Source organism: Pseudophryne corroboree, chromosome 10, assembly GCF_028390025.1.
Source record: "Pseudophryne corroboree isolate aPseCor3 chromosome 10, aPseCor3.hap2, whole genome shotgun sequence".
Taxonomy (NCBI): domain Eukaryota; kingdom Metazoa; phylum Chordata; class Amphibia; order Anura; family Myobatrachidae; genus Pseudophryne; species Pseudophryne corroboree.
The window spans coordinates 165,508,494-165,533,749 of NC_086453.1; the positions used below are offsets into that span (position 1 = coordinate 165,508,494).

General features: G+C 43.7%; 1 long non-coding RNA gene across 1 annotated transcript; it reads right to left on the reverse strand.

Annotated features, from left to right (window-relative positions):
- Nucleotides 1–661: 661 nt before the first annotated feature.
- LOC134965118 (uncharacterized) lies at nucleotides 662–20,968 on the reverse strand. The gene is made up of 3 exons (XR_010188327.1): nucleotides 20,814–20,968; nucleotides 820–898; nucleotides 662–722 (listed from the first exon to the last, which is right to left on the reverse strand). It is a non-coding gene; the product is annotated as an uncharacterized LOC134965118 (long non-coding RNA).
- Between the last annotated feature and the right edge of the window lie 4,288 nt (nucleotides 20,969–25,256).

Here is a 25,256-nt window from a genome sequence, read left to right on the forward strand (position 1 = left end):
AGGATGACATGGGTTCGGAAAATACAAGGCCTTGCACGCCTCCGTAGCCTTCGAGGATGAGGGGCAGGTTGGGGTTGAGCAGCTTCGGAGGCTAGATATGTGGCAACCAGCATCTTAAAAATGATCAAAAAATGTATCAATACAACATCCAATGTGTTAACAACATTTCAACATTGACATATATGGCTCCTACACAAATAAAACTTACTTCTGGCACGTAACCCATATCTAAATGTTGGACACCAGCAGGCTAGAAAAATCATAAATTAGCCTGAAAGAGGAACCAGTACATATGACACAGATTCAACACACACCCCAAACACTGAAAAAAACACACTTTGCAGGGATATACTTGCCTTAAACATAGAATTAACACACAAAGATACATATATGCATTACTTAAATAAGACATACAAGCCAAACGGCAACCACCCAAAACACAGCAAGCAACATGAACATACTTACCAGCAAATAGAAGAAAGGAGACTTAACAAATCAGAATAATGCCTCACTTGGCAGTGGGGAAAATAACAGAACTATGCACCCTACATAAGAACAATCCTATTCAGAATTGATGTTACAGTAACACAGACAACACTACACTCCTCCACCCAAAACATAGCAAGCAACATGAACATACTTACCAGCAAATAGAAGAAAAGGGTCTTATAAACTCAAAAAACCTCACTTGGCAGGGTGGGGAAAGAACAGAAATATGCACCCTACAGAAGATGATCCTAATCATAATCGATATTACAATAACACAGACAACACTACACTCATCCACCCAAAACACAGCAAACAAATGAACATACTTACCAGCAAATAGAAGAAAGGGGTCTTATAAACTCAAAAAAGGCCTCACTTGGCAGGGAGGAAAAGAACAGAAATATGCACCCTACAGAAGAACAATCCTAATCAGAATCGATGTTACAATAACACAGACACTACACTCCTCAACCCAAAACACAGCAAGCAACATGGACATACCAGCACATATAAATATCCTGTTGATCACATTAGAATAAAGGACAACATATTTCAATTAGAATGAAGGACAACCCCACCACAACTATTTTTCATAACATTCAGTAACTTGCTACATTATAAATAAATGAGCACAATAGTTTTTTATAGTATACAAAAAAATTAAAGAAAAATGCTGTGCATATGCAATACAATAATTTGCATCATCCAAAGCGCATAAAAGCATGTTTGCATAAATCACTATAATAAACAGCTCTTACCTCTCACGCCATCTCTCCTTCAGAACAGTCACTCTTACTCTCTCTCCATGCCACAACACTCCTTAATAACTCCTGCATACACCCACAAACACAGGCCGCATGGAGGCCATTTAAATAGTAATCAAAGTACACCCAAAAATTGTGTTTGCATCACCTGTGCAATTTCCCATAAAAAGATACATATGCAGGTATAAAAACCCTACACACATTCAGACGCACATGCCATCACCAATATGGCTTCTATCTCTGAAATTGATGCGGAGGTGGCTGAGCTGCAGAAGCAGATTAGTGAGATGGTAGCAAGGAAACGGAGCCTACAAAAGCAACAAATATTTCCTAGACCTGCCAGTGCAGAGGATGAAGGAGCAGGAGCCAGTAGTCAAACCCACCCATCTGCTGTTCACCAAACAGAAGAGGCTGGTGTGAGTGCCCTGCCAGAGGAAGAAGAAGCACAAACTGAGGGAGATTCTGGGGTCAATACTCAAACCCAGCAAAGCCATGGCCAAAGTGAAGAGGAAGGTGGTGAGAATTTGCAGGCTGATGCATCAAAGGCACAAAACAAAAAGAGAAAGCGGCAGCCCCCATTTTCAAAGAGGGAGTTGGTGATATTGTGGGGTCATTCCGAGTTGATTGCTCGCTAGCAGTTTTTAGCAGTCGTGCAAATGCTAAGCTGCCGCCCTCTGGGAGTGTATTTTAGCTTGGCAGAAGTGCAAAAAGGATCGCAGAGCGGCTACAAAAAATATTGTGCAGTTTTAGAGTAGCTCCAGACTTACTCAACGCTTGCGATCTCTTCAGACCATTCAGTTCCTGTTTTGACATCACAAACACACCCTGCGTTCACCCAGCCACGCCTGCGTTTTTCCTGGCATGCCTGCGTTTTTTCCAACACTCCCTGAAAACGGTCAGTTGACACCCAGAAATGCCCTCTTCATGTCAATCACTCTGCGGTGGCCATTGTGACTGAAAAGCTTCGCTAGACCTTGTGTAAAAATACATAGTCCATTGTGAAAGTACGTCGCGCGTGCGCACTGCGCTGCATACGAATGCACAGAAGTGCTGTTTTTTTACTTAATCACAGAGCAGCGAACATTTTCAGCTAGCTATCAACTCGGAATAACCCCATTGGTCCCACAAGCCATAGAGCAAATACATTATGGCAGCAAACACATGGGTGCTGCGGCAAAAGACTGCATCTGGAGAGAGATAACTGACCGCATTAATGAAGTGGGCCAAAAAGGACATACCTCACAGGAAGTGCGAAGACGGTAAGTACATACTGACACACAATTTTTTTTTGTAAACAATGTGTGGTTGCCTATAGCAACCTAAAGCATGACATGTGCCGCCCAAAAAGTTACCGTGACATTTATTGTTTTTTCTTTTCTTCACCTTTCCCCCAAACCAAACAACATATATAGATGGGCCGACTTCAAGTCCCGCCTGAAGTAGAAAAGGTCTGCGGAGTTAACTGCTTCGAAGGCAACAGGGAGAGGACCAGCCCCTGACACTGTGGAGCACACAGATCTAGAGGAGCAAGCGATGGTCTGTATGACCTATGAGGAGGTGGCTGGTGTGTCACAAATGGACACAGACATGCCTGAGATGTTATGCACACATGACTTGCTCAGTAAGTTGAATAACATATATAGGCCCTCATTCCGAGTTGTTCGCTCTGTATTTTTTTGTCGCAACGGAGCGATAAGTCACTAATGCGCATGCGCAATGTCCGCAGTGCGACTGCGCCAAGTAAATTTGCTATGCAGTTAGGTATTTTACTCACGGCATTACAAGGTTTTTTCTTCGTTCTGGTGATTGTAATGTGATTGACAGGAAGTGGGTGTTTCTGGGCGGAAACTGGTCGTTTTATGGGCGTGTGCGAAAAAACGCTGCCGTTTCTGGGAAAAACGCGGGAGTGGCCGGAGAAACAGGGGAGTGTCTGGGTGAACGCTGGGTGTGTTTGTGACGTCAAACCAGGAACGACAAGCACTGAACTGATCGCAGATGCCGAGTAAGTGTGGAGCTACTCAGAAACTGCTAAGAAGTGTCTATTCGCAATTTTGCTAATCTTTCGTTCGCAATTTTGAGAAGCTAAGATTCACTCCCAGTAGGCGGCGGCTTAGCGTGAGCAAAGCTGCTAAAAACAGCTTGCGAGCGAACTACTCGGAATGAGGGCCATAGTCAAGTGTTTTGTGAGTATTTTTAGACATTGATACTAATTTGGTCCCCCCCCCCTTTTGTTTCACATTAATATATTTGTTTGATCCATAACACAGCACAGGAGGGGCAGCTTGGTGAGTCACAGGAGGAGCATCTTGCGGATGCTGAGGCAGGGGGAAGTAGTGACACCTCCAGTGTGGGGCAGGATATTCCACCAGGCCAGCCACACACTGCCCCCCCCCCCCCCCCCCCACCCCACCGAACCCTCTCTCCTGGCAATTAATAGGGAAATCTCCAGTCATAGAGATCGGATCACCCAATTCAATGACGTGGTGACCCAGGAGTTACGTGAGATGTCCTTTCAGCTCACTGATCTGACCACCTGTGTTTGGCAAAGTGTGGCCGAAATCAGGAACGGTCTTTCCGACCTCACCTCCTCTGTCCAACAATTCAGCAACACAGTTGGACAAGGTCTACAGGCCATCACTGCCCTTCTTTCACACAGTGTCAGGGAGGAACCAACACCTGGCCCATCCCCTACCCCTGCCCAGGAAGATTCCACTAGGCACGGCCCTCAAAGGTCACTTCGCAGACCAATCAGTGACCATCTTCTTCAGGCGGGGCGTAAAAAGAAGAAAAAGTAATTTCTCTCCAGATGCGGACACATTTCCCAGCACCCATGTTTATTCTGTTCTCAAAATTATTTTGCTATGGATTGTGGGTCAAGAATGCTGAAATCCCTCAAGCTGAATGGGGTTGGCTGGGTTCTCTTTTTGTTATTAGGCTATGATGAACTATGATGATGCTATGATGAACTTTCTCCACCTTCCTCTTCATATAGTGGTATGGCTAGTTGGGTTTGTGTATTGTGACCCGAATCGTCCTCAGTTTGACCCACATGATCCTCAGCCAGGTTCATGACAGTCTCTTTTAGTGTTTGCTGACCAGAAGATGGGGGGCCCTGACTACTGGCTTCCTAATTTCTGCACTGGCAGGTGTTTGTTGCTATGCCATGTTTGTTTATTTTATTGTTTAAAGTGTAAGTCACAAGAAAAGTAAAAGTACTTTAAACAAATCTTATTTATGTGGATATTGTGTATTTCTTATTGTGGTTTTTTTTTGGGTTGAGATAAAAATTTGTATAACTAATATAAGCCTTGGGGACAAACCCCACAATCATTGCATCTTGCATAGCTCTAAATGGTGTGCATTCACAACACTTGTCTGTGGGTCCAAACACAATATATTGCCACGAAGCTGTTTGGTTACTAGGGGCAACATGCCATATTTTACTAAAATTACAAGTGTCCCAAATCAGGCAGAGCAAAGTATTAAGTACATCAGCAGGTGAAAACATTATAGGACAGTGCAGCATTTTGGTGACCAGCAGTATACATATATAGTACAGTACAGTAGGCCATTGCTGTATCTTGCAGCTCTGTGTCAAGTATACTATCTCTGTGCTGCATTATTGTGAGCAGTATATAGTAGGACAGTGCAGCATTTTGGTGACCAGCAGTATACATATAGTACAGTGCAGTAGGCCATTGCTATTGATATATTACTGGCATATAATTCCACACATTAAAAAAATGGAGAACAAAAATGTGGAGGGTAAAATAGGGAAAGATCAAGATCCACTTCCACCTTGTGCTGAAGCTGCTGCCGCTAGTCATGGCCGAAATGATGAAATGCCATCAATGTCATCTGCCAAGGCCGATGCCCAATGTCATAGTAGAGAGCATGTAAAATCCAAAAAACTAAAGTTCAGTAAAATGACCCAAAAATCAAAATTAAAAGCGTATGAGGAGAAGCGTAAACTTGCCAATATGCCATTTACGACACGGAGTGGCAAGGAACGGCTGAGGCCCTGGCCTATGTTCATGGCTAGTGGTGCAGCTTCACATGAGGATGGAAGCACTCATCCTCCCACTAGAAAACTGAAAAGAGTTAAGATGGCAAAAGCACAGCAAAGAACTGTGCGTTCTTCTAAATCACAAATCCCCAAAGAGAGTCCAATTGTGTCAGTTGCGATGCCTGACCTTCCCAACACTGGACGGGAAGAGGTGGCACCTTCCACCATTTGCACGTCCACTGTTGTCCATGGGATGAATATGGCCATTGACATGCCTGGTCAAATTACAAAAAAAATCACCTCTTCGGTGTGGAATTATTTTAACAGAAATGTGGACAACAGGTGTCAAGCCATGTTTTGCCTTTGTCAAGCTGTAATAAGTAGGGGTAAGGACGTTAACCACCTAGGAACATCCTCCCTTGTACGTCACCTGGAGCGCATTCATCAGAAGTCATTGACAAGTTCAAAAACTATGGATCACAGCGGAAGCAGTTCACTGACAACTAAATCCCTTCCTCTTGTACCCAAGCTCCTGCAAACCACACCACCAACTCCTTCAGTGTCAATTTCCTCCTTAGACAGGAACGCCAATAGTCCTGTAGGCCATGTCACTGGCAAGTCTGATGAGTCCTTTCCTAACTGGGATTCCTCCGATGGATCCTTGAGTGTAACACCTACTGCTGCTGGCGCTGATGTTGTTGCTGCTGGGAGTCGATCGTCATCCCTGAAGGGAAGTCGGAAGACCACTTGTACTACTTCCAGTAAGCAATTGACTGTCCAACAGTCCTTTGCGAGGAAGATGAAATATCACAGCAGTCATCCTGCTGCAAATCGGATAACTCAGGTCTTGGCAGCTGTGTTGGTGTTAAACGTGTGTCCGGTATCCACTGTTCATTCACAGGGAATTAGAGAATTTCTTGAGGTAGTGTGTCCCCAGTACCAAATACCATCTAGGTTCCACTTCTCTAGGCAGGTGATACCAAGAATGTACACAGACCTCTGAAAAAGAGTCACCAGTGTCCTAAAAAATGCAGTTGTACCCAATGTCCACTTAACCACGGACATGTGGACAAGTGGAGCAGGGCAAACTCAGGACTATATGACTGTGACAGCCCACTGGGTAGATGTATTGCCTCCCGCAGCAAGAACAGTAGCGGCGGCACCAGTAGCAGCATCTCGCAAACGTCAACTCGTTCCTAGGCAGGCTACGCTTTGTATCACAGCTTTGCATAAGAGGCACACAGCTGACAACCTCTTACGGAAACTGAGGAACATCATAGCAGAATGGCCTACCCCAATTGGACTCTCCTGGGGATTTGTGACACCGGAAAACACCACCAATATTGTGTGTGCATTACATCTGGGAAAATTCCAGCACGTCCCATGTTTTGCACATACATTGAATTTGGTGGTGCAGAATTTTTTTTAAAACAACAGGGGCGTGCAAGAGATGCTGTTGGTAGCCCGAAGAATTGCGGGCCACTTTCGGCATTCAGCCACCGTGTGCCGAAGACTGGAGCACCAGCAAACACTCCTGAACCTGCCCCACCATCATCTGAAGCAAGAGGTGGTAACGAGGTGGAATTCAACCCTCTATATGCTTCAGAGGATGGAGGAGCAGCAAAAGGCCATTCAAGCCTATACATCTGCCTATGATATAGGCAAAGGAGGGGGAATGCACCTGACTCAAGCGCAGTGGAGAATGATTTCAACGCTGTGCAAGGTCCTGCAACCCTTTGAACCTGCCACACGTGACGTCAGTTCAGACACTGCCAGCCTGAGTCAGGTCATTCCCCTCATCAGGCTTTTGCAGAAGCAGCTGGAGAGATTGAAGGAGGAGCTAAAACGGAGCGAGCACGGTGCACGACAGGATGGCACTTAAAAAAATAGTCCCCAAACAGCACATGATGCAAAGAAAAAAAGAGGTGCACCAAGGTCGCTGGATGGCTAAGCTAAGCGACCCAAGTGACGGACACAAACACCTGGCCCATCTAGGAGTGGCACTGCAGTGTCAGACTGGATGGCACTTAAAAAAATAGTCCCCAAACAGCATTTGATGCAAAGAAAAAAAGAGGTGCACCGAGGTCGCTGGAAGACTAAGCTAAGCAACCCAAGTGGGCGGCACAAACACCTGGCTTATCTAGGAGTGGCACTGCAGTGTCAGACAGGATGGAACTTAAAAAAATTGGCCCCAAACATCACATGATGCAAGGATAAATAAAATAAAAAAAGAGGTGCAAGATGGAATTGTCCTTGGGCCCTCCCACCCACCCTTATGTTGTATAAACAGGACATGCACACTTTAACAAACCCATCATTTCAGCCACAGGGTCTGCCACACGACTGTGGTTGAAATGACTGGTTGCTTTGGGCCCCCACCAAAAAAAAAAGCAATCAATCTCTTCTTGCTCAAACTGGCTCTACAGAGGCAAGATGTCCACCTCATCATCATCCTCCGATTCCTCACCCCTTTCACTGTGTACATACCCCTCCTCACAGAGTATTAATTTGTCCCCACTGGAATCCACCATCTCAGGTCCCTGTGTACTTTTTGGAGGCAATTGCTGGTGAATGTCTCCACGGAGGAATTGATTATAATTCATTTTGATGAACATCATCTTCTCCACATTTTCTGGAAGTAACCTCGTACGCCGATTGCTGACAAGGTGAGCGGCTGCACTAAACAGTCTTTCGGAGTACACACTGGAGGGGGGGGGGGCAACTTAGGTAACATAAAGCCAGTTTGTGCAAGGGCCTCCAAATTGCCTCTTCTTCCTACTTGGATGCCGTCACTCATATAATACTCCACCATTCTTTCAATGGTGACAGAATCATATGCAGTGACAGTAGACGACATGTCAGTAATAGTTGGCAGGTCCGTCAGTCCGGACCAGATGTCAGCACTCGCTCCAGACTGCCCTGCATCACCGCCAGCGGGTGGGCTCGGAATTCTTAGCCTTTTCCTCGCAGCCCCAGTTGCGGGAGAATGTGAAGGAGGAGCTCGGTGGCCAAAATGTAGTGCTCTGATTTCAACAGATTGACCACCCGTGAATCCTGGTTAAGCGAATTATGGGCTCCATCCACAAGTCCCACATGCCTAGCGGAATCGCTCCATTTTAGCTTCTCCTTTAGTCTCTCCAGTTGCTTCTGCAAAAGCCTGATGAGGGGAATGACCTGACTCAGGCTGTCAGTGTCTGAACTGACTTCACGTGTGGCAAGTTCAAAGTGTTGCAGAACCTTGCACAATGTTGAAATCATTCTCCACTGCGCTTGAGTCAGGTGCATTCCCCCTCCTTTGCCTATATGCTGGTGATCCAGTCTTCGGCACGGGTGGCTGAATACCGAAAGTGGCCCGCAATTCTTCGGGACACCGACAGCATCTCTTGCACACCCCTGTAATTTTTAAAAAAATTCTGCACCACCAAATTCAATGTATGTGCAAAACATGGGACGTGCTGGAATTTGCCCACACGTAATGCACGCACAATATTGGTGACATCGTCCGATGTCACAAATCCCCAGGAGAGTCCAATTGGGGTAAGCCATTCTGTGATGATGTTCCTCAGTTTCCGTAAGAGGTTGTGAGCTGTGTGCCTCTTAAGGAAAGCGGTGATACAAAGCATAGCCTGCCTAGGAACGAGTTGGCGTTTGCGAGATGCTGCTACTGGTGCCGCCGCTGCTGTTCTTGCTGCGGGAGGCAATACATCTACCCAGTGGGCTGTCACAGTCATATAGTCCTGAGTCTGCCCTGCTCCACTTGTCCACATGTCCGTGGTTAAGTGGACATTGGGTACAACTGCATTTTTTAGGACACTGGTGACTCTTTTTCAGAGGTCTGTGTACAGTCTCGGTATTACCTGCCTAGAGAAGTGGAACCTAGATGGTATTTGGTACTGGGGACACACTACCTCAAGAAATTCTCTAATTCCCTGTGAATGAACAGTGGATACCGGACACACGTTTAACACCAACACAGCTGCCAAGGCCTGAGTTATCCGCTTTGCAGCATGATGACTGCTGTGATATTTCATCTTCCTCGCAAAGGACTGTTGGACAGTCAATTGCTTACTGGAAGTAGTACAAGTGGTCTTCCGACTTCCCCTCTGGGATGACAATCAACTCCCAGCAGCAACAACAGCAGCACCAGCAGCAGTAGGCATTACACTCAAGGATTCATCAGAGGAATCCCAGTTAGGAGAGGACTCGTCAGACTTGCCAGTGACATGGCCTACAGGACTATTGGCGTTCCTGTCTAAGGAGGAAATTGACACTGGGGGAGTTGGTGGTGTGGTTTGCAGGAGCTTGGGTACAAGAGGAAGGGACTTAGTTGTCAGTGGACTGCTTCCGCTGTCACCCAAAGTTTTTGAACTTGTCAATGACTTCTGATGAATGCGCTCCAGGTGACGTATAAGGGAGGATGTTCCTAGGTGATTAATGTTCTTACCCCTACTTATTACAGCTTGACAAAGGCACACATGGCTTGACACCTGTTGTCCACATTTCTGTTAAAATAATTCCACACCGAAGAGGTGATTTTTTTTGTAATTTGACCAGGCATGTCAATGTCCATATTCATCCCATGGACAACAGGTGTCTCCCCGGGTGCCGGACTTAAACAAACCACCTCATCATCAGAATCCCCCTTGTCAATTTCCTCCTAAGCGCCAGCAACACCCATATCTTCATCCTGGTGTACTTCAACAGTGACATCTTCAATTTGACTATCAGGAACTCGACTGTGGGTGCTCCTTCCAGCACCTGAAGGGGGCGTGCAAATGGTGGAAGGTGATTTAGAAGAATGCACTGTTCTTTGCTGTGCTTTTGCCAGCTTAAGTCTTTTCATTTTTCTATCGGGAGGATGAGTGCTTCCATCCTCATGTGAAGCTGAACCACTAGCCATGAACATAGGCCAGGACCTCAGCCGTTCCTTGCCAGTCCATGTCGTAAATGGCATATTGGCAAGTTTAAGCTTCTCCTCAGACGCTTTTAATTTTTGGGTCATTTTACTGAACTTTAGTTTTTTGGATTTTACATGCTCTCTACTATATCATTGGGCAACGGCCTTGGCAGACGATGTTGACGGCATTTTATCATCTCGGCCATGACTAGTGGCAGTAGCTTCAGCACAAGGTGGAAGTGGATCTTGATCTTTCCCTATTTTACTCTCCACATTTTTGTTCTCCATTTTTTAATGTGTGGAATTATATGCCAGTAATATATCAATAGCAATGGCTTACTGTACTGTCTGTACTACTGCTGCTGGTCACCAAAATGCTGCACTGTCCTACTATATACCGCTCACAACAATGCAGCACAGATATGGATACTTGAAGTGATACGGAGCTGCAAGCTACAGCAATGGCCTACTGTACTGTACTACTGTATATGTATACAGGTGGTCACCACAATGCTGCACTGTTTTACTATATACTGCTCACAACAACAATGCAGCACAGATATGGATAGTATACTTGACACAGAGCTGCAAGCTACAGCAATGGCCTACTGTACTGTACTATATGTATACTGCTGGTCACCAAAATTCTGCACTGTCCTACTATATGCTGCTCACAATTATGCAGCACAGACATGGATAGTATACTTGACACAAACCTGCAATATACAGCAATGGCCTACTGTACTGTACTATATGTTTACTGCTGGTCACCAAAATGCGGCACTGTTCTACTATATACTGCTCACAATAATGCAGCACAGATATGGATAGTATACTTGACACAGAGCTGCAAGATACAGCAATGGCCTACTGTACTGTACTATATGTATACTGCTGGTCACCAAAATGCTGCACTGTCCTACTATATACTGCTCACAATAATGCAGCACAGATATGGATAGTATACTTGACACAGAGCTGCAAGATACAGCAATGGCCTACTGTACTGTACTACTATAAATATAATATATACTGGTGGTCCCCACAATGCAGCACACTGAGCACAGATATGGAGCGTTTTCAGGCAGAGAACGTAGATATTTGCAGCACACTGAGCACAGATATTTGCAGCACACTGAGCACAGACATTTGCAGCACACTGAGCACAGATACGCAGCTTTTCAGGGAGAGGACGCAGCCACGTCCTCTCCATTCTATCTCCAATGCACGAGTGAAAATGGCGGCGACGCGTGGCTCTTTATAAAGAATACAAATCTCGCAAGAATCCGACAGCGGGATGATGACGTTCGGGCGCGTTCGGGTTAACCGAGCAAGGTGGGAAGATCCGAGGCTGCCTCAGAACCGTGTAAAATAGGTGAAGTTCGGATCTCGACGAACCGAACCCGCTCACCTCTAATATATATATATATATATATATATACAAACATGTATGATATAGCGCTGGTTAATGCAGTCCGGAGTATTAGCGCATATAAAATATATACTTATACACGTGTGTCTCTAAAATGGAATCACAGCAGCTTCAATAGATGCTCAAATAAGCACTAGATCCTCCTATTAGTTTTCAGGACCGCAGCTCCCCTTCAAGCATTCCGAACTCCACCGGAGCAAGATATCTGTCAATAAAACATATATATGGGGCGCTCCATAGTGCATAAACCTTTTTTATTTTAAAAACAGACAACTGCCCCCCGAGAATTTCATGGGTACAATGGTGGTGGGCATTATTTATATACCTCGCGTAGAGATGCAGGCTGGCAGCAGGTCAGGTACAAACAACGGCAATATGCCACCAATAATCATTATGGACATAATCAGGGGAATCAGAGGTTTAGAACTGATACTAATGGATACGTTCATAAGAATAGATATGAACGTCTTGCATCTATGAGGGAGGATCAGAATATTGATCAGTTGGATTTTCAGGAGCATCAAAGACCTCCGAGGTTAAAGGATCGAACAGAGAAGTATCACACCGCGAGGGTTCATTCCCCATTAGGTCGAAAAAGACGTCTAGAGGAAGAAGAGGGGCAGGAACTACTAACACGCGACTCAAAGAAACGCAATATGTAATAGATAAACATGATGTGGGCATCTATAATTTATCTAAAGTAGAACTGAATGCCACACAAAAAAGTGTACTTAAAAAAGGTTTATCCTTTGCCCCATCCTGTCATGTAAATAAAACTAATTTACAAATCGACTTAAGCTTGTATGTTAGAAATTTAACCCTTAAAAGGCACTTTTTCGAAAAAATGATGCTCCCATAATAAATTGGCAGAATGAAAATAGGGTTAACTCCTTGGGTCTAAAGCTTAAATCCACGTTCTTCCCCTTAGAATCTAAGGGTCCACACATAGAAATTTGCTCAGACCTGTAGGAAAGACATTGAGAAACTCCAGAGAAATATGAGTTTTAAATCTCGTAATTTAAAAAAATCTGAGTTTCTAGCACTTAAAAGTCTTTCTGATAATTCAGATATTGTGATTAAAAGTGCAGACAAGGGGGGAGGTGTAGTAGTACTTGATCGGTCTTATTATATAGAGGAAACATATAATTTGCTTAATGATAATGCTTCTTACTGTAAATTAAGCGAGGATCCTACAGGGAGCTTTGTTGGTAAATTAAAAATTATATTAGACAAGGGTATCGAGAATAAATGTATATCACAAGAGGAATACAATTATCTATACAATGTACATCCCAAAATTGCCACGTTCTATCATATACCCAAGATTCATAAAAATCCAATTAAGCCACCGGGTCGGCAGATAGTAGCGGGTATAGACTCGTTGACCTCACATGTGTCCGAGTTTGTGGATATTTATATAAAGAAATATGTTTCTAATCTTCCATCCCATATACGTGACTCCACTCATGTCCTCCAGATTTTAGAAAATGTAAAATGGGAAAGTAGTTACATGTGGTGTACTCTAGATGTGCAGTCTTTATATACGGAAATCCCCCATTTGAAGGGTATTAATAGTGTGAGGAATATACTTTCAAGCGATCCGGAATTAAACAGTCCGTTAGTGAGCTTCATCTGTGATTGTCTCCATTTTGTATTGGTGCGCAACTACTTCACATTCCTGGATGACTGGTACATCCAGCCATGCGGGACGGCGATGGGCACGATTTGCGCACCGAGTCTGGCAAATATTTACATGGGTGAGTGGGAAAGTTCTTCATTGGGGCAATTTGCGGATCATATAGTCTTGTTTAAAAGATTTATTGACGATATTCTGATAGTGTGGAAGGGGGGTGAGGAATTGCTGCAAACATTCATCAATACCATCAACATCAATGAATATAACTTGAAATTTACACACAAAGCAGATAAACATAAAATAGAATTTTTGGATTTTATTCTTGATAGTTCAGAGTCTTTGATCACTGGAAAAATCAATACATGTACATTTTAAAAAAAAGTTGATTGTAATAGTTACCTTGATTTCTCCAGCTGTCATTTACCAAGCTGGAAAATAAACATTCAATTTTCTCAGTTTACCAGGCTTAGACGAAACTGTGCAAACCTGGATAAATTTGATGAACAGGCCTCAATATATACAGAGAGATTTCTTGATCGGGGCTATCCAGTAAGTTTAATTGAACAATCCAGAAATCGAGCGAGGGGAAAGGATAGGAAAGATTTATTAATTTATAAGGATAAAGCTGGAAATATGGGGCAAGAGACGAACAAAGGTCTATGTCCGTTTTTTTCACAGACTATAATAATGAAGCAGCCGCTATAAAAACGATTCTCAAAAAGAACTAGCACATTCTACAGTTAGATCCCGTGTTGGGGGAACATCTTCCCAACTGTCCAGGGGTTTTCTATAGGAAAGCAAAAAATGTTAAAACAATGGTATCACGAAGCAGGTTGGAATCCCTTAGAGAGAGGAAGGATAAACATTTTTTGGAAGATATTAAAGGTAGCTATGCGTGTGGAAGTTGTAAGGTGTGTAAATTATTAGACAAGGAGAAAACTGTTTTGTATGATAAAAATAAAACCAGAACATATCAGATTAACAGCTTTATCAATTGTAATTCCACTCATGTGGTGTACATGATTATATGCCCTTGTGGATACAGATACATAGGAAAAACTAAAAGAATGTTAAAAATCCGTATCCTTGAACATACCCGAAATATAAAAAAACCAAGTTACAAACCATAGTGTTCCACGGCATTTCAAGGAACATCATTGTAGTGACCCTACGAGGTTACGATTCAAAGGTATCGAACACGTGAGTGTCAATAAGAATGGTGGAGATAGGGATCTAGAATTAGAACGAAGAGAAACGTTTTGGATACTCACTCTCAAAACACTTAAACCAGAGGGGTTAAATGAGGGATTTGAAGTCACCCCTTTCTTGAAATGAGGTTTTTGAACTAATATCTTTTGATGGTTTGCCTAAGAATTGTTGTGCTCATTTTTCTATTTCCTTCTTTATATGGAAGTTCTGAGATAATTATATAATATCTATTCATATATAGAAAAATGTTTGAAATCATGCTTGTACTTCTTTTAGTATGAAATTGTACTTCCTGAGCTCCTGTATTATGTTAATTAATTATATGAAGTATAAGTTATTGTATTTTTATTATTGGGTATATTGTAAACTGAGCGGCGGACTGTGGTTTTCAACAGGTGTGAAATATGTAGTGTATGGAGGTAATGAATGCTTATTTGTCTATTTATTGAATTATTTATATCTAGGGCCTGGCTTTATATATATATATATATATATATATATACGATTACTGATTATATGAGATAGCCCTTTGTTTTACCTCCCGCCTTTATTTGATATATTCATCGGCGGTGTGTAGTTTTTTAACTATATATATATTTTAACTATATTTTTTAAAAACCACCTTCTAAGAATGTAGTAAGTGAAAGATAGTTATTATTAGGCACTTTATGTTTATATATACATAGAGGCCAACTATCCGTACACTTGTATGTGACTCCAGCTTGCCGCTCGGGTGTATTAAATTAGACATTCATGTAAATGAGGCATCTGACCCTTTAAAATGGACCGGAACGTCACAGACTCCAGCCCTCTGACGAAGTCGATGACGAAACGCGTTGGGACGGAGTCTAGTGACGTTGAGGATCATTGTAATTGCCGAACGAGGAGTCGCGGACGTATGTGATTCCTGCCCGTGAGTTCCAGGGAAATCAGCTGCCGGCGGTGGAGGTTTCCGTTGCGACTGACTGACACTTGTTCCAGCTTTTACTCGTTGACCCTTGTTTGGAATCACGTGATAACCAGCCCACACTGGTTGCCGTCTGGTACAAATGTGAAACAGTTGTTTTAAGCACTTTGTGTGTTTTTAAAATAAAAAAGGTTTATGCACTATGGAGCGCCCCCTATATATGTTTTATTGAGATATATATATATATATATATATATATATTTATATACATACACACACACACACACACACTCAAACACACACACTTAAACACACATGCAACGGTGGGGCACTCATTGCATGTATCTGTTTCTCACTGTGGAAGCACTGGCGCAGATATGGTGTAAGTGTGGAATGCCAGACCCGAGTATAAATATATATATATATATATATATATATATATATACTGTGTATATATATATATATATATATATATATATATATATAAAACTCTATCTACAGTATCTAGTATGTGCACCCACCAGTGCTGGGCTCCCTCCTCCAGCCCTCCACCACCGGTAGGTCCCCTAGTTACACTTACCATGAGGCTGGAGCAGCAGCCACTCACCACTGTACGCATGTTATGTAGCATCCAGCAGCAGGATCCCGGCGCTGGCGGTGAGTGACGGACGTTTGTGACTCCTCTCATTTTGAACACAGCTTACCTTAAAATTACATTTTATACCCATATAATCTACACTTTTATTTAGCTTGAACTAAATTATTGCTGTTGAGCAACACTGTACTTTCACCTGCATTTCTGCAAATCTACTGCTCTGTCTCTCTAAGAGACGCCATGCTTATTAAGTTTTCCTCCCCCTATTTGTCTCATCCACGCTATGGGGATGTAGGTGGGGCAGATGTAACATGTGCAGAGAGATTTATATTTGGGTGGATTATATTGTTTCTGTGCATGGTAGATACTTAATTTCTACACTGCAATTTAGATTTCAGTTTGAACACAACAACCTAAATCTAAATCTCTCCCCACCTGCAGTGCATCAGAGTTTTGCCCAATTGCTAACTTTTTTTTGGTTTGCTAACAAACCTGAATAAGGTCCTATGTCCAGGATTTCTTCAAATCCAACCATGTTGCCCCTGTTCCCACCTCTATCCTTTCCCCATATCCTCCTACATCTCCTCTCTCCCTTCCTATCTCCCTTTTATACATCTGCTTCTCTTCCCCTCCTCTCCCACTACCAAACGTTTATTCACCTCTCCCCCAGCATGGACCTACTACCCCACCACTAAGACCTGCTCAATCCCTCCTCTCCCAGTGATCATATCTCACCTACATTCATATCCCTCTCTGCCCATCTCCTGCATTTTCCCTTCCTAGCTCAGAAGTCCACACCATCACTACACATTCTTTATCCCTGATTTCAAAATTAATCCCACCTTAATGCTGCAGCAACCCTGATAATATAATTCATGTCTGTCCCACAAACTCTCTGCATCTCTCCTGTGCCCTCTGGAATGTCATATCTGTCTGTAACAAACTGATACCCACCTATGATCTTTTCATCTCCAACACCCTGAATATTCTAGCTATTACAAAAACCTGGATTTCCCCTTCTGATGCCACTTCTCTCACTGCTCTTTAGTTTAAGGGACTCAAATTCTCACAACCCCCAAGCCTGGTGGTCACCATGGAAGTGCTGTTGGGGTGTTTTTATCATCATTCTTGTGGTAATTCTATTGTCTGGTTACTTCTACTAGCTCATACACTTAAAACGGTCCCTTACATTCTCTAAATTTGTGGTCTAGGCTATATGCCTCTTCCAACCTGTTCACCTTTGGGTAACTGTCATTAAGCATCCCCCTGGCTCTCCCTCCAAATTCCTTGACAACTTTGCTTTGTAGTTCTCTCAATTCTTCTCTTCAGATTTTCCCTTCATTATCTTAGATGACTACAACATCCTAACTGATATCCCCACAGAATCCTCTGCCTCTTCATTTCTCAACCTCACATTATCTTTTTGTCTCTCCCAATGGACCTTTTAGCCCTCCCATGTGAGTGGGCACTCATTTGATCTGGTCTTCAGTCACTGTTGTGATGTTTCTGATTACTCCAATTCCCCATTCCCCCTCTCTGGTGATTACCTTATCTCTTTAACTTATCCGTCTCTGCTTTTCCATCTCTACCTCATAAGGTTACCATCACTAAGCATAACATTGAGGCTATCTACACAATATCCTTATCCCAACTCACTTTTAGCTCATATTCTCTTTCTCCTGCCCTGAACAAGCTACTACCCTATATTCTTCTGCTCTTGACTCTTCTTCAGTGACTACTATTCATGCTCACAGATCATCACCTCAACACTGGCATTCCAAATTCACCAGATATCTACAATAGTGTTCACATACTGCAGAGGAACAGTGGAGGAAATCACATTCTAAGGTGTACTTCCTCCATTTCAAATTGATCTTACAGTGCTGCCCTTTCCCTCTCTAAACAGTTATATTTCAATAACCTCATTTCCACCTGTACAGTACCTCAAATTTCCAGCATCTCTTCACCACCTTCAACTCCCTCCTCTATCCACCCCTGCTTTGACTCCCCTCCTCACTCTTTGCCCTTGACTTTGCTACCTACTTCACATCCAATATGAACTCCATATGTCAAGAAATCACATCTCATCAGCAAAATGCACCCTCTTTCGCCGACCACCCCTCCCCATTCATCGTACCAACTGTGACTTCTATTTTTCTTTTTTTCTGGAGATGAAGTCATCATCATCATCTGGTCTGCCCCTCCCTTCACCTCCCCACTTTACCTTTACCTTACAGCTTCTCCACTATTCCTCTCATTCTGCCTTTTCCCATATTTGTCCAAATCCTCAATTTCTCCCTCTCATGAGGCACTGTGCCCTATGTTTTCAATCATGTCCTTGTCTTCCCCAGTCTTAAAAAACTACATTTCATAATAACACTCTTTACAACTACTGACCCATCTCTCTTCTCCCTTTTGTCTCCAATATCCTTGAGCATATTGTTTAAAACCACCTTACCTTCATCTACCTGTTTGACCCATTTCAATCTGGTTTCATCCTCTCCACTGAAACTGTGCTCATGAAATTCAGGAATGACGTCTTTGCTGCAAATCCAAGGGCCACTACTCTATGCTTATTTTCCTTGACCTTTATGCGGCTTTTGACACTGTGAACCACTCTCCCTCCTGCCAATGCTTCACTCTCTTGATCTACATTTTACTGCCATATGCTGGCTAGTCTCCTACCTCTCTAAATGTTTCTTCTCTGTCTCCTCTCATGACTCCATTTCCCCCACTTCCACTAACGGTAGGTGTCTCCCAGTGTTCTGCTCTTGGACCTCTCCTATTTTCACTCGATCAACGGGATGTAATCCAGTCCGAGATCACCGGCAACCCGCACCTCCGGCGATCTGGGACTGCATTACATTATGCCACAAATGTCCTCTTCAGGTGAGCTCATTAGCTCTTTTAACCTCCAATATCATCTCTATACTGATAATTCTTAGCTCTACCCTTCCTCCCCTGACCTTGCTCTCTCTCTTCTTTATATCTCCAACTTTCTCTCTGTTATCATTTCCTGGGTGTGCCAGAGCTATCTTAATATTATCATGTCTACGACTCAGCTGATCATCTTCCCACCCTCTCAAATAACCTCTCCCAGAATGTCCTTATCTATTGATGGCTCAACTATCTCCTCTAGCCCCCAAGTACACATTCTTGGAGATATCCTTGACTCCTCTCTCTTCTTCAAACAAAACATTTGTATCTTTCACAGTCCTGACATATCCCTGTCCACTCACTGGCCATCTCCATATTGGAGTAGTGTAATCTCTTCCTCTCTCACCTCCCTAATTACTACCTCCTCCTCTCCAATCTATATCCAATGCTGCTGTCTTACTCATCTTCCGCACCAAATTACCTACCTTTGCCATCTCTCTTACAAGCCCTAAACTGGCTCCCCTTCCCCTTCAGAATCCAATTCAAGCATCTCACACTCACTTACAAAACTTTCACCAATTCCTTTACCATTAACAGCTTTGACCCTATCTGCCCCCCACCCTCTTAATTTCACAAATGTATGCCGGCTCTTCTGCCAACTGATTACTGCATCCCACCTACCAAGATTTTGTATGTGCTGCTCCCTATCTCTGGAATTCTTTACCTTTCTTTATCAGACTATTCACCTCTCTACAAAACTTCAAATGGGCACTCAAGACCCACAACTTTATAAAACCCAGCCATCAATCTTCCTATCCCGCTGTTATTTGCTCATTCCTACCCCTTCTGTGTCACCTCAGTTGATCTGCCTCTCCTCTAGAACACAGGCTCTCAAACACGGTCCTCAGGAACCCACACGCTGAATGTTTTGCAGGTACCCTGTAGATTTTTTTAAATGTGACAGTTGGTGATACACAGTGCAGCTGCTGGGTGACCTGGAAAACGTGAACCGTGTGGGGTCCTGAGGACCGAGTTTGAGAACCACTGCTCTAGAATAATTGCTCTCCTGTGCAGTGCCCCCTCCCCTCAGGGCTTTTCCTTCTCTTACTTAGACTATCATCTACTCCACAGGTTCTCAAACTAGGTCCTCAGACCCCACACAGTGCATGTTTTGCAGGTCTCCTCACAGAATCACTAGTGAAATAATTAGCTCCACCTGTGGACCTTTTAAAATGGGTCAGTGAGTAATTAATACACCTGTTCACTTGCTGGGTTACCTACAAAACATGCACTGTGTGGGGTCCTGAGGACCGAGTTTGAGAAACCCTGATCTACTCCATACTCCCTACAACAGCTCCTAATCCTCATTTCCTGTCTCCCTGGTGCTCAATTTAATCGGGGTACTCACGGAGAGATAATCTAAGCAATCTGACTAGATTGCTTAGATTTTCAGCAAGATCTCTCAGTGTGTACCCCCCACAGCGATATCGATGCACGGTACCGCACGTCGCTATCGCTGCTGCTAGATTGTCCTGCATGCAGGACTGCCCAGCGGGTGAAATGAGCACCCCCCCGCACGCTCACCACACATCGTGCTGTGCTGAGCGGGGGGAAAGATGTGTGCTGAGCGGTTCGCTCAGCACACATCTCTCCCCTGATCTGCTGGTGAGTACTGGCCTTTAGTGTCATGTACACTGATGCAGAAATGTTTATATACCAAGTACTTGTCCTACATTATCTTGTACTGTAAGTCACTGTTTTCTTGTTTTGATCATTTGTTTATGTACTTTGGGCCTGATTCAGCAAAACAAAAAAATCACACAACTAAGCAATAGCATGCTGCACTAAACATTGGACAGATGAAATATGTATAGAGAAATTTAGATTTGGGTGGGCTATTGTCACAATCCTTACTGAATTTCTTATGTTCTGTGACTTACCTCAGCATATTCTGCAAACATGCATCTGCTTCACATACGAACTACAGTCTTGATTACTTACTGATTGGCACCTGAGTAGGAATTCCTCTGTGTGAGTAATTGCCAAGATCCAGTGTTCAGCAACTGGGCTCTCTGTTCATCACACCCAGCTGGCAGTAAAGTCTGTTCATGCTTTTCCTGCATAGCACTCTCAGCATAATGTGTATAAATTCTAACTCTGTCTATTCATATTGTCTGCTTCCTAGTGTTTGGGCTTACTAGACCTCAATCCACATCAGAGCATAATCCTGCTGTGACTAGTCCTGATCACCTGACTGTAGCACAGCCAATCATGTGACTGTCTGAGCTTTCCTGCACCACCTGATTCCATTCAGCCTATCCCAGTTAATCCAGGGGTTTATCTTTCATCCTCTGGCTCTCAGAAATCGTCAGTGCTATGGTTTTCTAACACAGTGTTGGATGTCTCTGCATTCGGTGGGTCTTTCTGCTTGCTGTCTCCAGGTATTCCAGCTCCTGTGATCTTGCTCCACTTAAAGAGACCTGCACCAGTTTCAATCCTGTGGTGCTGCCTGACTCCAGTGGTGTTCCAACATTGTCTCCCGATGTCATTGGTGTTACAACTTTGACTCCAGTTATTACCGGTGTCCCAACATCGACCTCTGTTACCATTGGTGTTCCAACATCGACCTCTGCTACCATCGGTGTGCTTCCATCGAGCTCTCACCATCTGTGCCAGTTCCTCTCAGCATCCTTGGCAGTCCATCCAGCTCTCAGCCTACCACGGTGCTCTGCCATCAACTCCCACTTCCAGTGTTTCATCTCCCGGTCAGTATTGGTTCATCTCTTCAGTACAAGTGGTTAGCTGTTTTGTATCTGTGGACTATACCATCATTGTGTCTTCCAAGACTGTACCATATTGATGCCATACTATGCCTAACAGCATTTTTCATTACCACTATATCTGAGGAACTTTACTGCATTGAGTTCACTGTGAATACTGCCTGCTGAGTACAGTGACATATATCATCTGCCGTTGTGACTGCCTGAACTGTGTGTACAATAAAAAAGCTTACACTTTTACTCCACTGTTATTCTGGTCACACCTTCAGGCGTCTTTGCTAAGAATCTTGCATGTCCAGGAAGCTCATACACTCTTCAAGGTTTACCTACATGTTTGCCCCTACGCCTGAGGCTTCCCCAGGTCAGCCTCAACCCTCAGGCGTGACCGGTATATTCAAACTGAAATCTAAATTGCAATGTAAAAATAAAGATGTTTAACATTTGTGGGCTCCATGCAAAAGAAGCCTTTCTTTACCCTACACAGAAACAATATAACCCACCAAAATTTAAATCTCTCCATACATGTTACACCTGCCGCACCTGCACTACAACATGGTTTTGCCCAGTTGTGTGTTTCTTGTTTTATTTTGCTTTGCTAACAAACCTGAAACAGGCCCTTTGTTAGACACTGCAGAACCCTTGTGGTACCATATAAATAAAGGATACTACTACTATTATAACTAGAGATGAGAGGGTTCGGTTTTCCGAGAACCGAAGCCCCCCCCCGAACTTCACGTAGTTTACACGGGTCCGAGGCAGCCTCGGTTCTTTCCGCCTTACTCGGAAAACCCGAACGAGGGAAAACGTCATCATCCTGCTGTCCGATTCTCGCGAGTTTCGGATTCCATGTAAAGAGCCGTGCATCGCTGCCATTTTCACTCGTGCATTGCCGTGAGAGCGAGAGGACGTGGCTACGTTCTCTGAGTGGAAAGCTCAATATCAGTGCTCAGTATCTGTGCTGCATTGTGATGACCACTGTACTACAGTACAATAGTCCAGTGCTGCATCTCGCTGCTCAGGGTCAGTTCTAGTATCCTCATCTGTGCTCAGTATCACTACTCATTGTCTTGTGCTGCATTGTGGTGACCAGTATACTACAGTACAATAGTCCAGTTCTGTTCTCGCTGCCCAGTGTCAGGTCTAGTATCCTCATCAGTGCTCAGTATCACTACTCATTGTCTTGTGCTGCATTGTGGTGACCAGTATACTACAGTACAATAGTCCAGTACTGCATCTCGCTGCTCAGTGTCAGTTCTAGTATCCTCATCAGTGCTCAGTATCACTACTCATTGTCTTGTGCTGCATTGTGGTGACCAGCAGAGCCGGCCCTAACCAATATGATTCCCTAGGCAAGATTTTGCCTGGTGCCCCCTACCATCACCCCTACTTCCACATATGACCCTGCATCCCTCTCCCAGCACCATTACCCCTCACCCATAGCAGTCCTTATTTTGGTACTCCTACCCCATACATTTTATATAGGAACAGTGTGCACATTCAGCACACAGCCCAAAAAGGGGTGTGTTTTTACTGACAAGGGGCATGGCCACACAATAGTACACCCAATTCAAATTACGCCACACAGTACTGCAACTTTATTCACATTTTATCATGCGATAGTGTCCCTAATTCACGTTACATAACACAATAGTACCACTTTACCTTATATATGTTACTCCTCACAGTCGTGCCCCTTATTCACATTACACCACACCATATTGTTCTTTATTCACATCAGACTACACAGTAGTGCCCTTTCTATACGTAACTCTACACAGTAGAGCACTTTATACACATAATGCCACATTAGTACTGCATTTATACACATAATACCACACAGCAATGCCCCTTACACATATGACACACATTATTAATGCCCTTATACACATAATGACACACAGTGCCCCTTATACATTTGCTGCACATTATTAATGCATTTATACACATGACACCCATAATGACCCTTACACATATGCTGTACTCTATTGCACAGCCCACTCACACACAGCACTCACACAGCTGCTAACACTGTGACCTCCACCTCTGCTTGGATACAGATATGTCCTCATACATCTTGCCTCAATGCGCCATGCAGAAAGAGATGTCTGGTGTGAGTCAGCTGGCACCACTGCTAATGTCCGGCTCCTTTTTTTATGAAAATGCATCTTATTCGAATTGCTATGTGGCTAAGATGCACAAGCAGCTTCTGCTGATTAAAATGATATGCGGCATGCCTATATACTGTGTTTGACTGTGGCTGTATCTGCATAGAAAATGCTACACACAGAATATAGGCATGCCGCATATCATTTTAATCAGCAGAAGCTACTGGTGCCCCATGGCATACCAAATGCCCTAGGCATTTGCCTAGTTTGCCTATGCTTAGGGCCGGCTCTGGTGACCAGTATACTACAGTACAATAGTCCAGTGCTGTACTCGCTGCCGAGTGTCAGTTATAGTATCCCCATCAGTGCTCAGTATCACTACTCATTGTCTGGTGCTGCATTGTGGTGACCAGTATACTACAGTACAATAGTCTAGTGCTGTTCTCGCAGCCCAGTGTCAGTTATAGTATCCTCATTAGTGCTCAGTATCACTACTCATTGTCTTGTGCTGCAATGTGGTGACCAGTATACTACAGTACATTACTAAAAGTCCAGTGTCTTGTGCTGCATCTTGCTGCTGTAGGGTGCTGTGTTAGTCTCCTGTCACTGTGCATAGGTCACCATCATTCCAGTCACTGTGGTATTTGGTATCTATCTAGTGGTATCTAATCCCAGACATTACTGCCGTCTAATTCCAGATATATTACTGGCATATAATTCCACACATTAAAAAATGGAGAACAAAAATTTTCAGGGTAAAATAGGGAAAGATCAAGATCCACTTCCACCTAGTGCTGAAGCTGCTGCCACTAGTCATGGCAGAGATGATTCAATGCCATCAACGTCGTCTGCCAAGGCCGATGACCAGTGTCATAGTAGAGAGCATGTAAAACCCAAAAAACTAAAGTTAAGTAAAATGACCCAAAAATATAAACTAAAAGGAGAAGCGTAAACTTGCCAATATGCCATTTACAACACGGAGAGGCAAGGAACGGCTGAGGCCCTGGCCTACATTCATGGCTAGTGGTTCAGCTTCACATGAGGATGGAAGCACCCATCCTCCCGCAAGAAAAATGAAAAGAGTTAAGCTGGTAAAATCACAGCAAAGAACTATGCGTTCTTCTAAATCACAAATCCCCAAGGAGAGTCCAATTGTGTCGGTTGTGATGCCTGACCTTCCCAACACTGGACGGGAAGAGGTGTCTCCTTTCACCATTTGCACGCCCCCTGCAAGTGCTGGAAGGAGCACCCACAGTCCAGTTCCTGATATTCAAATTGAAGATGTCACTGTTGAAGTACACCAGGATGAGGATATGGGTGTTGCTGGCGCTGAGGAGGAAATTGACAAGGAGGATTCTGATGGTGAGGTGGTTTGTTTAAGTCAGGCACCCGGGGAGACACCTGTTGTCCGTGGGATGAATAAGGCCATTGACATGCCTGGTCAAAATACAAAAAAAAAATCACCTCTTCGGTGTGGAATTATTTCAACAGAAATGTGGACAACTGGTGTCAAGCCGTGTGTTGCCTTTGTCAAGCTGTAATAAGTAGGGGTAAGGACA